This window comes from Nyctereutes procyonoides, unplaced genomic scaffold (genome assembly GCF_905146905.1).
Source record: "Nyctereutes procyonoides isolate TBG_1078 unplaced genomic scaffold, NYPRO_anot_genome, whole genome shotgun sequence".
In the NCBI taxonomy this organism is placed as follows: Eukaryota; Metazoa; Chordata; class Mammalia; order Carnivora; family Canidae; genus Nyctereutes; species Nyctereutes procyonoides.
This window is the reverse complement of record NW_026575044.1, coordinates 34,539,804-34,556,552: the sequence shown is the minus strand read 5'-3', so window position 1 is coordinate 34,556,552 and position 16,749 is coordinate 34,539,804. Positions and strand designations below refer to the sequence as shown.

The window sequence follows — 16,749 nt, the reverse complement described above, 5'->3', positions numbered from 1 at the left end:
ATATATCCTTTGCCCCATTCTCCTACACAACTCCAATATGATTATCACACTCAGGAAACTTACCATTGATGTCATACTATTCTATGATCTACAGCCCAAATTCAGATTCCTCCAACTGTCCCAGTAGTACTCTCTATAGCATCCCCCCCACCCCCATCAAGAATCTAATCAAGAAGGATGCCTTGCAATTAGTTGCCATGTCTCCCAATGTCCTTTAATCTTGAACAATCTTCCAGAATTTTGTGTGTGTGACAATGACATTTTTGAAGTGTCCAAGTTGATTATATTAAAGAATGTCCACCAATTTGGAGTTCTCAGATTGTTTCCTTATGATCAGATTCAGATGAAACATTTTTGGCATTACAACTTCACAGGTGATTATGTATCCTACTTCATGTGTGTATCATATCAAAAGGTACATGGTGTCAATGTGGTGATGTCAAGTATGCTTACTTGGTTACGCTGGTCTGCCAGATTTCTTCCTATAAAGGTATCCTCCTCTCTTTGTAATTAATAAGCAATCTGTGAGATGACATTTAGAGAGAGCATGGATATCATGTCCCTAAAAACCATTCACCCAATGCTGAATTATCCTTTGATTACTCTTGTAATAGTGTTGCAAAAAGGTGACTTTATAATTCCAGCATTTAAACAAATTATTAGCTTGTATTTTTCAGTAAACAGCTTTTTTGTCTACCCACCACCATCTGCACACTACACACACACTATACACTCATGATTCTTTTCTTACTCAGTGTGCTCTAATCCATTACATATATTATTATTTTTTATGTTCAAATGATCCCAAGTTGGGCCTTCAAGTGGAAGTCCCTAAAATCTGGCACTTATGTACTTCTGATGTGTCTCCACCAGTTTTGAGCAATTCCTTATTTTCTGGCATAAAGTGTTCCAGGCTTAGCAGATTCTACCCTAAACTAGCCAAAGCAAGAAGGCTTTAAATAAAAAGAAGACTAACTCAACTCAATTTTAAAACAGCATCTGGAATTTAGGTACAATATTAAAACAGTATCTAAACAGTAAGTGCCAGTGAATAAGGTAGGTCTTTTCCTTAACTATTTCAGCATAGTTTGACGCCTCTCTATGCAACGCTTAAAAATATGAACTTTTACTTTATAAACTAGACTTTTATGTTACTCTCTCAATTTCATATATTTATTCTTATTTTGAGTTTTGTTTTTCTTCATCTCATGTATCTCCATACAGGAGCCATAAGGGCAGGTAACCTCCAAAATATTTTTTTTCTCTTCTCCAACATGGTATAATCTTAGATCATTGTCAAAATACGCCAAATGGCACAGCATAGAACTCTCACAGAGTGAAGCCTTTTAAAATTACTGTAATTATTAAGAGATTTCACATGTCAGAGGAAATAATGTAAAAGAATGCTTGAGCCTTTTTGTGTGTGGGGGGGGGTAAGAAATTCAACAGATTAACTGTACCTTCTAAGCAAATGTAGCACTGCTCAAGTCACCTCTGAATGAATCACAGATAGGGACAGAAGCAGAAGAGGGAGGACTGTGATTTTTGGAGAGATGACAAAGAAAAGAAAAAATGTGGGGCTTGAAAGCTTACAAGTTTTTATTTATGTGTTTTCATGAGAATGTGAGGGTGGGTGTGACTGGCTATTTCTGTGTAGTATATATGTATGCATGCACACATGTGGGGTTAAAGCCAAGGATGATCAGTAAACATTTATTCCACAAATATGTTTTACATCCCTGCTATGGGCAGGCTCTGAAGCATTTTCTAGGAATATAAAGACCATCGAAACTATACAGATTTCTACCTTAGTGGTTGATTAAATAATTACCCAAGTAAACGTGAATTTGCAACTATCTGGGATGAGGGATATGAATACATAAATATGGATGCATTTATGCATACAAATAAATATGTGTGTATATATGACGGGGAAGAAATGGCTCATTTGAGGAAATGGCATTTGGGTTGATATTTGAGGTGCTAACTAAGAGTTAACTAGGCAATGTTTGGGTATTTGTGCTCATGGGTGTGGGGATGGGAGGGAGCTTGATTGAGTCAGAGCAACTGGAAGAAAGCCATCCAGCTCAAGCAAAGGGAAAGAGTGGAGACATCAAAAAGATGAGACTGGAGGAGCCCAGTATTGCTGGGTTTCAAAAAATCAGGTGCACAGCTTTGGGCTTTACCATGCAATGGTAACCCAGGGAAGTGGTGCGTGTAGTTAGAGCTGTATTACATTTGCACTGGAGGATGGAATAGTAATAAACAATATAGGATGCCAGGAGACCAGTGATTGTGGTTTCCTGCACAGGGGAGGGTTAAAGCTTAGACTAGGGTGATGGCCCGAGGCAGATGTGTAATATACTTTAAAAATGTATTGTTAAAGTATAACTGACATACAGTGTTATAGTAGTTTCAAATATATGATTTGTAACACACTTTGGAGGTAACAATCAACACCTAGGTGTAGGCTCTGATACGGGGTTAAGGAGAGGGGATTTCAAGGATAAAATCCAGATTGGGAGCTGGGGAATACCAGAGGTTGGGGTGAAATGAGTAGAGATCACAAATTTGATTTTGACATGTTTCATTTGATGTTTCTCTTTAAGACAGAAAATAAGAAATGCCAAATACACAGCTGGATCTATTAAGTGGGGAACTCAGAGGGACTTCTTGAGCTTTAGATGTGTTTTACAAAGTTCTTCAATAAAATATATGCCAGTGATTTCAAGGAATTCTAATTGGATACTACTCAGTGTATGCATGTTGGGAAAATTCACGGTGAACCAAAGTTCCAAGATACTAGATAATCTCTCCTACTTGGGATTTCAGTAATTTGCAAATCCATTTCCATTCAAAATGCTGTTATAATTCCCTGAACTGCAAAATCTGAAAATAGGACTTTGTTAGATTTTTTTTAGCAAGTCACAAAAGTGATAATGTAAGTACAGGAGTAATATCAAAAATATTTAACAATCAGTACAAGTTGGGTTCTGGCCACAAATAACCAGTAAGACCAAACTAGTGCATCCAGCTGACTGCCAGCCCTTTCACAGTAATGGAGTCTCATTCTGTAATGGTAAAAGTTCCTAATTGAAAATTAGAGTGCAAATATCAGAAAGTCAAAGAGCGTTAATGGTCACTGCTTTTAGTCCACTAATGTCACTCACACATAAGCATTTTTTAATACTTTGGGAAAACTGATTTGGGGGGAGGAATAAATCACTGTCACTCTAATCTGTTCAAAGAAGGTTGTGGGAAAATCAAATTTAATTAGAGATATGTTTCTAAAAAATTGTGCCTGCATTTCAATTTTGGAATTTCTTTCTTAAAGTAGATAATCAATGCCATCATCTTATGTAAATCTTCACAAACTATATTTGCTTCAAGTAACCTGTAACAATAGGTCACAGCTCCAACTCCTTCTGTGATAAAAAAGAAAACAATAAAAATGACTACAAAACTAACTGAGTTCTGAGCTACCTGCTTCTGAAACTAATGGAAAAGTAAATATTACATTCTTCATTTGAATTGACAAAATTGTCTTCTTTGGTTTTCCCATTTTCACATATTTCTAGAGGCTCCTGAAGTTTCTTTCACTACATTGACTGGGTATATTCTTCCTTTTCTTAACTACATTCTTCATTGTGTTAGATTTCAGTTTAGAGTAGTATTGAAGTAAAAGGGGACACAATGAGGCTAGTAAGTGGAAGAAGTCACCTCTGTTTATTCTCGCAAAAAAAAAAAAAAGACCTTTTTTGTTGTTGTTGTTGTTGTATGGTGGAATTAACAGTGCAAAGAGGGAGGAGGGCTTTGCTTTCACAATCTTGCCTCTATTACATACAAGAGTAAAAAGCATAACAAGAAAAGGTAGATTTCCAATAGAATTTCACTGCCTACACAGTCCTTTGTGCTGCTCAAATGAAAGCAACTCCTTATTTTCCTTATCACCTCCACAATCCAACACCCTCAATTTCATCTTCTCTCAATTCCCACTGCACCACTACACTCTTATTAGAAATTGTAACAAAAGTAGACCAAATAAAGTTAGGGGTCAGTCTGAGGTTGAGTGTTGGGCCATTCAATTGACCAAGAAGCTTCCAGTAAGAATGAACAATATGCAGCAAAACAATCATGGCTCAAATTGTGTTCTGTACAATTGCTGCATCCCCTTTGTAGGAAAAGCCATCTCTCATGATTAGGTGAACTATGCCCTTCTATGTAGAGAATCTTGTGATTATGTCAAAACAATTGGTTATTTGCGTGCATGTGCACACACACACACCTATGATTTTCATCTTAACTGTTAAGAGTTTACATTAAAAAGTCTCCTTCTTTAAAAAGACTAAGATATGCAATGTTATAAAAGACATCTTAAATTGACCTGGAGTCAAAAGTAACCTAAGGGAAAAAAAAAAAAAAACAATTCTTACTTACAATTTGGAAAGTTCAAGATGCTTGCTGTAGCTAATACTGAAATGACATTTCATATAACTCTTAATTTTCAATAGCAAGTCTTATGTTATGGTCTGCTAGTCCAAACATTAGAAGTGAAAATTTTGAGTTTCCCTCTCAATTCCCTCCTCATTTCTAGGGTCTCACGCTCTCCTGTATGTTGCATATACAAGTAATCTTCAAAACCCTCTGATCTCTCTGCAAATACTCTATATTTTGCAAAGAGAAGAGATGTTGGTGTGCTTCTAGTGAGTCAACAGTGCACAGACTACATACATCTAAGACAGACACTACAGTTGTCTATATATCCCCTCCCAGCCCAACTCCTATATGCTATCACAGGATGCCTTTATTTTAAGGAATTAAAAAAAATCTAATACAACAGTTTATTGTGTCAGTAACAGATTTTGGCCTCTTCTGTGGCATACTTCACAGCACTATTTTATGGTGTAACTTCCAAAATTGAACGAGTGCAGTTGTTTGCATAAAAATGTTTCAAGGGCATTCTAAATACAATATCAATACCTTCTTTCTTATTTTTCAGTGCCTGAAATTACATGTATGTATGTACACACATAGAACATGTGCATATACACATATACATATGTGTGAATGTATAAACTGTCTCTGTCTATCCGAATGCCTTCAATGTTTTTTGGAGACATGCATCTAAACAAGGTTAAGGCCTGGAAGAGTTAAAATACTAGCCAGCCTGCATATTAGTTTGTCAATACTCATAGTCACCCACCAAAGAGAGATTTCTAAGAGAAATGAGGATTAGAAGAAGTAAACTTTTATAAAGGTGCCAGTGACAGAAAAAGATCAGAATGTGAGCTTGATTTTGATGGTCAGAGAGTCTGTAATCCTAGTCCACTGAAGGCAGGAGACCAGCAGACAAGCAGAACAGCCTCATTAAAAAGGGGGGGGGGCGGTAGATGAGTAAGAGCATGAAGAATAATCCCATGCCATCACAAAAATCTTATTTCTCTAGTCCTATGGTTCTCTTCAGGGTCAGATCACCCCTAGAGAACATTTTGGGAAGGGTTGGGTACACTCTGGTTTGTTACTTACTGGGACAGGAGAGTGTGGTTGGCTTTAGCGTGGAGGAACAGCCCTATTTAATGAGGAATTTCCCCAAATACCTCATACAACATGCAATGTCCCGATGAACTAAACTTATAGGGAATATCAACCTTTAGAATCTGGCACATCATTGCAATGTAAGCATTTTATAAGAATTTCCACTGAAAGCCCAGAAACTGACAATTAAGGTTGCTGCGGTGAATAATTTAATCATTCTATGTGGTCTGTCTCCTAACCCTGGAATTGATAGACTACAACAGCAGAGGCAATATAAGCACTAAATCGATAATTTTCATTTTAGAAATATTTTATCTGCTATTACTGATGATATGGTGGGCAACCTGCAGACTCCCTTGAAATAGAGTTCATTCTAGTAACAACAGCAGGAACATGTTCCACAAAACAAGTTTGGAATTTTGGTGGAAGTATATTAATAGTATTTATTCTCTCATTTGCAAAATATCACACTTCCACATTTTCTCCACTCTGCTAGTCTTTAATTTGACTTGGCATATTTTCCTTGGAATGATTCCCATTATATTCTTCTTTACCACATATGAATAAGTCTGGCTTGTAATTCTCCTAACATCCTTTTAATCTATCCTGTTTTTTTCATTTTCCTGTACTTCTTGTATAGAATGCCCTCTGATGTTTTCTATTTGCCTTAATCAAAATTTATTCATTATATATACATCAAATCTTTTGCTTCTTTAATATGTGTTCCAGTGAGGTCATCCCCAGAGATTAGTATAGTTATTATTTACAAATTAACTTGTATTTTATCCTTCTTTTCATTTCAGATATATTCAGTAATTAAATTATTGATGAGTTACATTTCAGGATATGAAGGGGGAAACAAAATATTTGCAATTAAAAAAAGAGACTAAGAGGGTTGAGAACCATGGTTTGGTCTGTGGTGACCATTCAGCGGACGACAGAAGACAGAAAAGTCATAGGGCTTCTACATCTAGCTCTGTACCATTTTGTGACTATCACATGGAGTTGTTACCTTGATGGCCAGAAAGAGTTAACTTCTCCTATCTAACTACCCTACTTACTACACAGGAGCTGAATGAGTCAGGAGATCAGGTTTCTAGTTTCTGCTCTGCCACTAACTACCAGTGTGACCTTTAGCTGTTCATAGTGATCACTGTGGGTCCCCATTTCCTTAACTGTAAAATGAGGGCATTGGAATAAATTACTTTAAAGGTCCTTTCCAGCTCTATAACAAAATGCATAACTTTGATTCTAAGACTTAGGCACTGATCAAAAGAAACTGATTTCATTAACAAATGTATATAAAATATATCCTGTGGGTCTCAATTATATTTCCAACCACAATATTTCTTTTAAAATATTCAGTCCAAGGACTCAAGTCTTAAAAAAAATATGCCGTGCCCTATAAAAAAAAATTTTTAAAAATGTTTCCTCAAAAAAGAAGTACCCCTACACTTGCAGTAGAGAGCACATTTATTATGAGAACATAGTCACCACTCTGAAGGGGACGTCTACTTTATTACCATTCTGCTCACTACTGTAAAAGTTACAATTTTTACTTTTTGCTTTGAATTCTTGAAATAAAAATGTTCTTATCTGCTTTTCTAATCATATATTTTTTGCAGCTCTAACCTTCCCCACAGAGGTTTCCTAATAGTGCATAGAACTAACAATTCAACAAAATCTATATACAACCGAACACTGACTATAAACGAGGTGTTTAACAGCCAGTGCTATGGTGTGAATCAACTTCTTGTTCAACTATTTCATCCACAACCAATTTTGCCCTAGAGCTTTTGAAAAACACAATAGAAATCTGTTAAATTGCCAGTCTTGCTGAACTTTAACTATTTTATCTAACCAGGTCCACGGTAACAATAGATACTTGAGAGATTCTTTTCAATGAAATATACTTTGATTTGGAGCAAAGGTACTGAGATCAAACAGACCAAACCCCTTATTCTGGTAGCGTCTTGCTGTTTCTTCTTTAGAAAGTACATATGTAAGGATTTCACCTTAATACATACACATTATGTACGTAGGCTTTAGTGAAACTTCATGCTTACAGATTTGGCTTAATTAGATTTATCAATCATAATATTTCTGTTTGGTTTTCAGGAGTAGTCCACTATCATTTAAAAAAAACCCATATCAATCACCTCTTTTACATGTGGAGTAGAATTGAATTTCTCAAATTTTGATTGATTTTTATTTTTTTCCAGGAACATGTCTAATTCTTAAAAAATATTCATTAAATAGATATACAATCAAGTCTTGATTATGTTCATGTGAATTACATATATTTTACTGCAAAGTTGCCATACCAGGTTTGCTTATTTCTATTACCCAGCTTGTTTCTGGGCAGGATGCCCATCTGCACCACCTCCTTATAAATCGGTTTTGGTGTTTGAGGTATATAAACTCATTTAAAAATTAACCTAAACAAAACAAAATAATTAGAAAGGCAACTTGCCCACAATAACAATGAAAATCTTTTTTAATCCAAACATGTAATATGTTCCAAAGACAAAAACAAATGACTTTTTAAATAACCATGATTTTGGATTATATTTGCCTCTATTCTTCTCATTAACATGAATAATTCAGAGTGCTTACTATACATAGTGAAACTGTATCCCCTCAATAATTCATTTTTAGTATACAGAAAAATAAGATCTAACAGAAAAATAAGATCTAACACATTCTTATGTATTTCCAAAGGTTTAAATTAGACCATATTTTTAAAGGCAACTTAACTTTCAAAATTGTCTATAGTTTGGGCTCATTCTCTTCAGTGCTATCATGATAGTAAGTAAGGAGAATCTTACACTTACTTCCAAGGCAAAAGCAGTATAGTGCAGTGTAGCAGGTCAGAAGGCAGAAACCTCACCTTTCCTTGGTTCTTGATATTCTTCTAGTACATATCAATTGTTTGCAAAGTATGGTCAAGATTGCCAATACCTTTTTCCTTAACAGTATGAAAGTGTTTTTGGAATATTACACCTAGGTTTGAATAAAAAGAATTTCCCAGGTTCTGTTTCCACTACAGGAACAACATATTTATTATGCAACTTAATTTTGGGTGAGAAAAATGTCCTAACATTCCAGTTGTAGCTATAGCAAACATCCCTAAATGTGAAAGCTTTCTTGGATTGGGGGGTTGAGGGGGAGATTCAAAACCCAAAATATTGCTCTAATGATGACATAAACAAACTGAAGGGTATGAATCCATCCGCTGATTACATACAAACTCATCCAAGTTCCTAAACACAAATATAAAGACTACTACTTAGACATGTTATTCTTTTTCTATGTAATATTGCTAGCCAACATCTGTGTGGGAAAGTGTATGTCTTCGGTCTACTTAATTTGGTGTCTGGGATATTAAGTTAGCCTCCCATTTTGTAAATTCTTCATGGGAAGAGGTTATATCCTTCTGGAACCATGCTAATTTTCTGGAGTCATGAGGCTGTTTAATGCACTGCTTTAGAGCACCAAATGCTACCCTTGTGACCAGGAAGAATGGGAAAGAATGTCATCAGGAGGAGCCTGCAGCTGTACTAATTCTCAGCTTCTCTTTGTTTTTTTGTTTGTTTGTTTGTTTGTTTTTTTTCTGCTTCTCTTTGGTAACAAAAAGGTGGGAAAAAAAAGCAATCAGATTTCACTGGAGTATATAACATCAGTTTTGTCCAAAGGCTTTAAAAGTTTTTTGATTTCTTCTTTCATTGAAAATAAAAGGAGAGGAGCTTATAGTGTAACTAGCCAAACACAACAGTTGCCAAACTTAGGTCAACATCAGATATCACTGCAGCTTTCAGGATATTCATGGGAATGTATGAAATGTGGATGTATGTTTTGATACCTGTGAAAATAAGATTGCGCCTTAAGTGAGTGGGAGAGAACAGATGGTTGGTAATGATTTAAAACATTTATGTTTTTGGACTGTCACCAAGCCTCTGTATTAAAAAATGTGGTGTTTAGTCAGTACATACCAACATCTATCTGCAAGGTGCTCATTTTCTGGAGGATGCTACTGTAATAAAGGAGATAAAACTCAAATGAGGCACGAGAAAAATTCTTCTTGTTTTCTCAGGGCATTCAATGTGTGCTATTTCTTATTGACTATATTCAATCAAAATGTTTTCTGTGTGATGAGAGGATTTTAATTTTTCTCCAATAACCAGTCAACTATAAGTGTCCAGGAATTGTATTCCTTTCGAACGCATTGGGTGGAATTGTAATTTTGTTCTGTATATTTGATTCACTTTGACTGAAGCCCTTAAAAACCCCTTAAACAATAATAAAATCTGGTAGTCCAGGGTTGTCCTGCACATGAAAAACAGCAGCATTCTCCTTATCCTCAATTTTGTAGGCAGGCATATGGTGTTATGATGTTGTCCTGGAATTGGCAGGTGCCAGACCACTGAATCAGGAAGACAGACAAATATTGAATATTGTCACACTGTATTTTGGTGTGTGTATGTGAGTCCGAAAGAAGCTCTCGTCTTTCAAACCCAGTGACACAGTGACAGTAGAGAGAACTGCATATAGAGGGATTAATGCAATGTTTGGAGATAAAGTACAGAAAAAGAAACACTGTAGATAATACTCTTAATTACTATAAAAACTGCCGAAGGGGAGTCCTATTAGACACCTCCAGTGTCTTGATTTGGTTCTGATACCATAGTGAGGGGAAAGTCACGCACACCACAAACTACACTGTGTACTGGCCCTCCTCCCTTTCATAACCCTGGGAAGGATTCAGAACAGTTTCCCTGTGGGAGGGAAGTTGGGGGGGGACCCGCAGGGAGGGGAGCGAGGAGGTGCAGCGGCTCAGGCTTCGCACCTGTGAACTTAGTTGGAAATAACTCCTGACAGGCCTCAGACGGAACAAACACCTTTCAGCCCTCTAACAGAAACGTGCTGATGAGGACGTTCAAACCGGGCAGGAGAGGGAGCGGGTAACCGCGCCAAAGTAACAGCAGCAGCAACGAAACAACCGCGCGGTTCCTACGCTCCCCAGGCCACCTCGACCCTCCTCTCCCCACGTCACCCCGCCCAGCCCCTCTGAGGGGGCCCGATCCACCCCGGCACCCAGTCTCCTAATCCCCCCCACCCCACCCCCATCGTCCTCAGCCTTCGCAGGAGCTTTTAGCAAGGTCCTGGAGTTTGCGACCGATGCCAAAGAGGCACCGCTGCAGAGATGCTCGTCTTTCGGCCAGACCAGCCGGAGGACCGGATAAACCGGCATCAGAAACTCAATGCCGGGCCTTGCGGTGTCCTCCTTCCAGCCCCCGCTGGCGCCAAGTCGGGGGGCTGGCACCGACCCCTGGAGCCAGGGCGCCCCGCCGGGCCCGCGAACCCCGCGCAGGTGGTTCAGTTCAGGCGCCCGGTCCCCTCCGCCTCCCGGACACGCCGCCCCTCCAAGCCAATAAAGTGAAGGGAAGTGGGTTCAAAAACGGGGGAGGGAGGGAAGGGGTAAAAAAAAAAAAAAAAAAAAAAAGGAAAAGAAAGATGCCTCCCTCTTTGGACAGAGGCGAAGTACCTGAAAAGGTGAGGCTGCACCTCCCCGCCCACGCAGACCCCTCTCCCGGGGGTGCCCCGGCCCCCAGCCCCGTGCGCTCACCTGGCGAGCGGCCGCCGCTGCTCCCGCTTTCCCGGGAAACTTGCCCGCGCTCCGGGGCCAACTCGGTGGACTCCTCCCCGCCGCGGCCCGTCGGGTGCGCGGGAGCCGGGGCTGCGCGCGGGAGCAGGGGCGGCGCGGGAGCAGGGGCAGCGCGGAGCCCGCCGCTCGCCCTCGCCCTCGCCCGCGCCCGCGCCCGCGCCCTCGCCCTCGCGGTCCCTCCGCCCGCCGGTCCGCCCACCCGCGCGCTGGCTGGCGCGCCGCCTCGGCTCCGGCCCCCGCCCCCGCCCCCGCCCCCGCCCCCGCGCCCGCGCCCGCTCCGGCTCCCGCTCGCGCTCCGCGCCCGCCGCGCCCCCGCCCGCCCCGGCGGCTCCGCCTCCCGCCTTTATCTCCCCCGCCCGCCCCGCCCGCCCCGCCGAGCTCTCTGCCCCCGACTTTCCAGCCGGTGCCCCGCCGGCCCCTCGCCCGCCCCTCGCCCGCCCTCCCGGCCGCGGTCCGGCCGAGCCCCGAGAGCCACCCGGTCTCGGTGCAGGAAGTAATTACCGTCGCCCTTTCCTAATCCACCTTCCCCTCTTCACCCCCGCCCCGGCTCGGGTGTCTTTCCCAGGTGTTCTAGAAACAGCCGAAGGACAAGTCAATAGGTTAGCAGGTTATCGCAAACATCGACGCCCAAGTCTTAGAATTTCTTTTGCTTCGCAGATTACACGCGCACACGCGCCCATTGATGATGGTAGGTCAGGGGTGCAAGACAAGTGTAAGTGCCTGGGGTGAATTCAAGAGCAGGTTTGTGCAAGGCAAGGGCTTCCTAAAAAAAAAAAAAAAGAAAGAAAGAAAGAAAAGAAAAGAAAAGAAAAGAAAAGAAAAGAAAAGAAAAGAAAAGAAAAAAGTGCCCAGGGACCATTTACAAAATTCCAGACGTCTGAGATCTCTCAGGCCACGCATTTCAGCATCGAACAAGCTGAAGTTGGGAGCTTGCAGAGGGTTTTTTGCAGACCAAGACTAGGATACATTTTCTTTGATCGTTGAAGAAAATGAAAGGGTCACGGAGATTTTAAAAGATTGAATCTGTGACTTTGAAAGATTTAAAAATTAGTTCCAAACATTATGCCAGCGACAAATTTGACTGAACCAGAGCGAATAAAATGAACAAAAACCTTGATTGGGCATTGATTTAGGCAGTTTTTACCAACTGAGGTAAAACGTTTTTAAAAGTTGTAAGTAGCTAAACCCACACCACCACATTAAAATGTATATATTTTTCCAACCGAGCTGTTACTAAGTTTCTGCACTTTCAGTAGGTCTCATTCTTACTGGTGGCTTAGAAATAGCGTATGAGATAGTGGGGAACTTCGGTTCCTTGACCAAACACTGTATTGATAGGAGTTGCTTGCCCAATTCCGGTTACTTTGGAACAGCCTGATTGTTGCTGTTGTAAGAAGAATCTTATATTTAATGTATATGTCTGCTGGGTTGTTATTAATATTTAGCTTAGATAATGTCTGTTCTCCATGTGGTGAAGGTTTTTATTCGACACTAGAATGAACCTCTTTCCCTGCATTTGGACTTTTAAAGAAACAAGGTGGGGTCCTTGAGCTGTGTTTGGTAGGCAACTGAGGAGTGCTTGTTGAATGAATTAACCAGTTTAACTTAGTCACTGTCAGTTGGTTCCTATGGGTGTCGTTCCATGTTCTATGAAACCTTGGATCACTACATAGAGCAGTGAAGAAAGAGCTGGACTCTGCATCTTAGCTCCTGAAAGTCCTATGGCTTTTGGGACCTGTGCCTTCTCATTTGCAAAATAAAGGACTTGAGCAAGAATATCATTACAACTCTATTATTTCTAAATTCTTAAAGTTTTTGTAGCCAATGGGGGAAACTGGGCATGGTCAGGTCAACCTCTGATTGAATTTGCTTGATTGATGTGCTGCTGGGTATTGCCAGTCCATTATTGGATTAGAATCTATTTCACTCATCTATCATACCAAATCAAACACTTAGAAGTATGAATTGTCTTCTCCTAATCCTCTGTCCAAAGCCATTAAAAATATTAATGACTAAGAATATTGAATTTTGTTAATATCCCAGGTTGATGAGTAAAGGTTCAAAGAGTCACCTGGAAAGTATATACCAAGCATCAGCATTAAGATACATTTTCTCATGGCATTTGATTGGGAGTTACGTGGTTAAATGAAAATACTGCTTTTTAAAAATTTTGTAGTTAAACTAATGTAATATTTACATAGTGAATTATTTCTGAAACATTGATTCACAGCATGTTTCTAAATTCTCTAGTCTATTAATTGTGTTTAGTCTTCTGAATTCCTTAAAATGTTTAACTATTGACTGTTTCTAGGCAAGTATGAAGCTTCTGGATCATTGATCCTTTAATGTATAGGTTAGTAACAATTATAGTCATAAAAGGAGTTCTTGCGTCAAATCATGAGTGCTTTTGTGAAAGGAGGACTTCACCATCACAGGGCAGATACTATTGAACTAAGCATAAGAAATACAGTCAAACTTGACTTTGAAAATATAACTAATAGTACAAAGAATGAGCCCAGCAAGTTGCTCATATCTCGTGAAAGATCTGTGTAACGGGAATAAGGGCAGAGGAGTAGGAAGAAAGTAAGGAACTATATTTTTCTGGTATCTGTATGTATGTACAAAAAAACTACCTTAAGGTGTGAGCACAGCACTATTATGGGATGGCTCTTAGTATTTTTGAGTTTGTGCTTTTCTTTAATCATGCACTTCTCAATGATGACTGGCCTTAATGAATGGCCAAAATCAAACTTCCGAAGAAGTTCATTAAGCACAACGTACAAGGCCATATGAGGGTTGCAGATACCTCTAAACCATCTTATTTTTGGCTCTGACTATTTTGCTGAGGGAAAGCAGAGATATATTTACTAGGAAAGAAATACTTTTACATGAGTCAATAGAGGATAGTCCAGTACCTATAGGAACTTCTCTTGCTCTTATTCTGCACAGCAGGAGTAAAACAAGAAAAAAATGAAAGAACATGATTTATGTTGATTCACAAGCAAGGGAATATAAGCTTTCCCACCAAGCCAGAAGGGAAGAATAGTAGAACTCTTGGAATAGATGATAGAAGACACTCGATACAGACTTCTTGGGGGGGGGGGGGAATAAACAAATTTTAAGGAAAAAGAGGTTTAAAACTGTTTTTAAAAAGCTCAGGCCAGTGGGATGAAAAAGAAGAGTGCTGGTGAATGGGATTTAGATCTATGAAGATTGTTAGTATTTGAGGTAATTGAACTGGACAGGTCCTAAGGACCCTTCAAAACTTCAAAACTTCCACCATGTCTGGTCATGAGCACTTATTTTGATCAATCAATATTCAGATCATTATTCCATTTCACATATCAATTTTTCTGCATAGTGACATCCAAAGTAAAATCTAATCAGAAAATAAAAGGCTGGAATAAACTTTTTTTTTCAGTAGAAAAAATTCAAAACAAAAATGAGAGCCCACTAGAGAAATGTGGTACTGATTATCTGAAGTTGATATACAGGGTGCAGAATGTGGGTATTGTATGAAGTCGAACTTCCTCTCTGAAATTTAAGAAGAAAGCATTCTATTTTCATATCAGGAATAAATAGAGCAAAGGTCAAAGCCTTAAAATTTTACAGTTGAGGAGGAGTCTCGAAGTATAATGATTCACCTCCTGCTACAGTATAGTAAAATCTGCAATTTGAAGGAGACCAACATTATTAGGTAATGGGGTAAAAAAGAAAAGGGATTTGGGTCTGTGAGCTCTATCTTTTTTTAAATATATATTTTATTTATTTATTCAAGAGAGACAGAGAGAGAGAGAGAGAGAGAGGCAGAGATATGGCAGAGGGAGAAGCAGGCTCCATGCCGGGAGCCCAAGGACATGGGACTCCATCCTGGGTCTCCAGGATCAGGCCCTGGGGCGAAGATGGCGCTAAATCACTGAACCCCCTGGGCTGCCCATGTGAGCTCTAGCTTTAACATTTTTTTTAGAGAAGAGATTTATTCCTTAACAATTAAGAAAAATATCAAGGATCAGATATATATAAGTAAAGCACAAATTAAATATTCAGAAAAATAGCAGGGGCAGGGGAAGGAATGCACAGGGAAAAATACATGGAGAAAGCATGAGATTAATAGTAAATGAGGAAGAACTATGATCCCTGAAGAATGAAAAACTTTATATGGAAAAAAAAGTTGGTCAAACAGAGAAACTAAAAGATAATTATAAATAAATAAAAATGAAACAAGATGTGTTGTCATTATTATTATATATCTGCTACCCAAATAAAGCAATGATTCAAGGTCAAATAAATTAGAATAGTCAGCACCTAATAGTCTTAGTAAATAGAGCAGGTCAATAAATATGTATCGATTGGTTGATTGAATAAGAACTGCTTGCAGTTATTTTAGGAAAACCAAAGTCTCTAGGGAAGTTATGTATGTTGTTTCTTAAAATAAGCAAGCCTGAATTTCCTTTAAAAACTAACATGAGACAAACTCTTTCCAAATAGTCACTTTTAAGTCCCAACAAGGAAATTTTATGAAAATTTGTATAATGTCATGGTTCACACATAGAAAAACCTAAATTGGAAATTTATAAAATGTGGAAATACAAATGGGCCTGAATAAATAAATTATATTTTACATCTTTGATGATCTTTTATAGGTATTTGGAATAGCAAGAATTTTATATGAACAATTTACAAAAAAGGAAAAAGAAAAAATCTTTCTCTAAAATTTTATGTGGACACATACGTTTTTTATTTTCTATAGTGGGTCCAGGTTCTGATATGGGTGGTCAAGATATTGACAGATGACTTCAAGACCCTAAGTAAAAATAAAAAAATAATTTGCAATGGTCTGAATTGATGAGCATCCTGCAATACTGTACGTTTCAACAGGATCTAGGAAAGAATGAGTCATGGAGCCTTCCTTGAGAAATATTTTACTAATTAATTCACCAGGCATGGCTGTCTTGTCACTGTGGGCACTCCGTGTTGGTGCCCTGGATACAAAAATTAATAAAATGGATTCAAATCACATATCATTAAATTTAGAAATGCTAAGCTTACAGGAAACAAGGGAAGATTTGCTGGCAGAAAAGAAAAGGAAAAATCAAAATCTCTTTAGATGATTTCTATTCAATGGTGTATGTGTGTGTGTGTGTGTGTGTGTGTGTGTGTGAATGTGTTTCAAAGGGAAAGAAAAAGCAAGCAAGCTTTTAAGAGATTTGATGAAATCAGGAGAGTATGTCTATGATGTATCCTAGATAAAATATGGCATTTGAGGACAGAGAGTAATTCCAAATCCACCCCTCCCATACAATGAAATATTTCCTTGTCCAGCACTGGGAGTATTTGTGATATATGGTACACCTCACCAAATCTAATATCATTTCAGCCCTGAGGGATACAGACCCTGGTGAGTGTCCTAGCCTTTCTGAAGACTTTTTGTTGACTGTTCATTCAAACTGTGTATTGTTAACAGGAGGATTTTTTTTAAATCATGATTTTTGAAAATTAATCTATAAGATGAAAAATTAGTGTAAAATTTAAGAAATCTTACATTGGGT

At 38.9% G+C, this 16,749-nt stretch overlaps 1 protein-coding gene across 1 annotated transcript in view; it reads right to left on the bottom strand.

Annotated features, from left to right (window-relative positions):
• Positions 1 to 11,295, bottom strand: part of CHST9 (carbohydrate sulfotransferase 9) — a 233,559-nt gene extending 222,264 nt beyond the window's left edge. Inside the window, exon 1 of the mRNA XM_055324387.1 lies at positions 11,162 to 11,295. The gene's annotated coding sequence lies outside the window, so the exon portion shown is untranslated. The remainder of the gene's footprint in view (positions 1 to 11,161) is intronic.
• Positions 11,296 to 16,749: the final 5,454 nt, after the last annotated feature.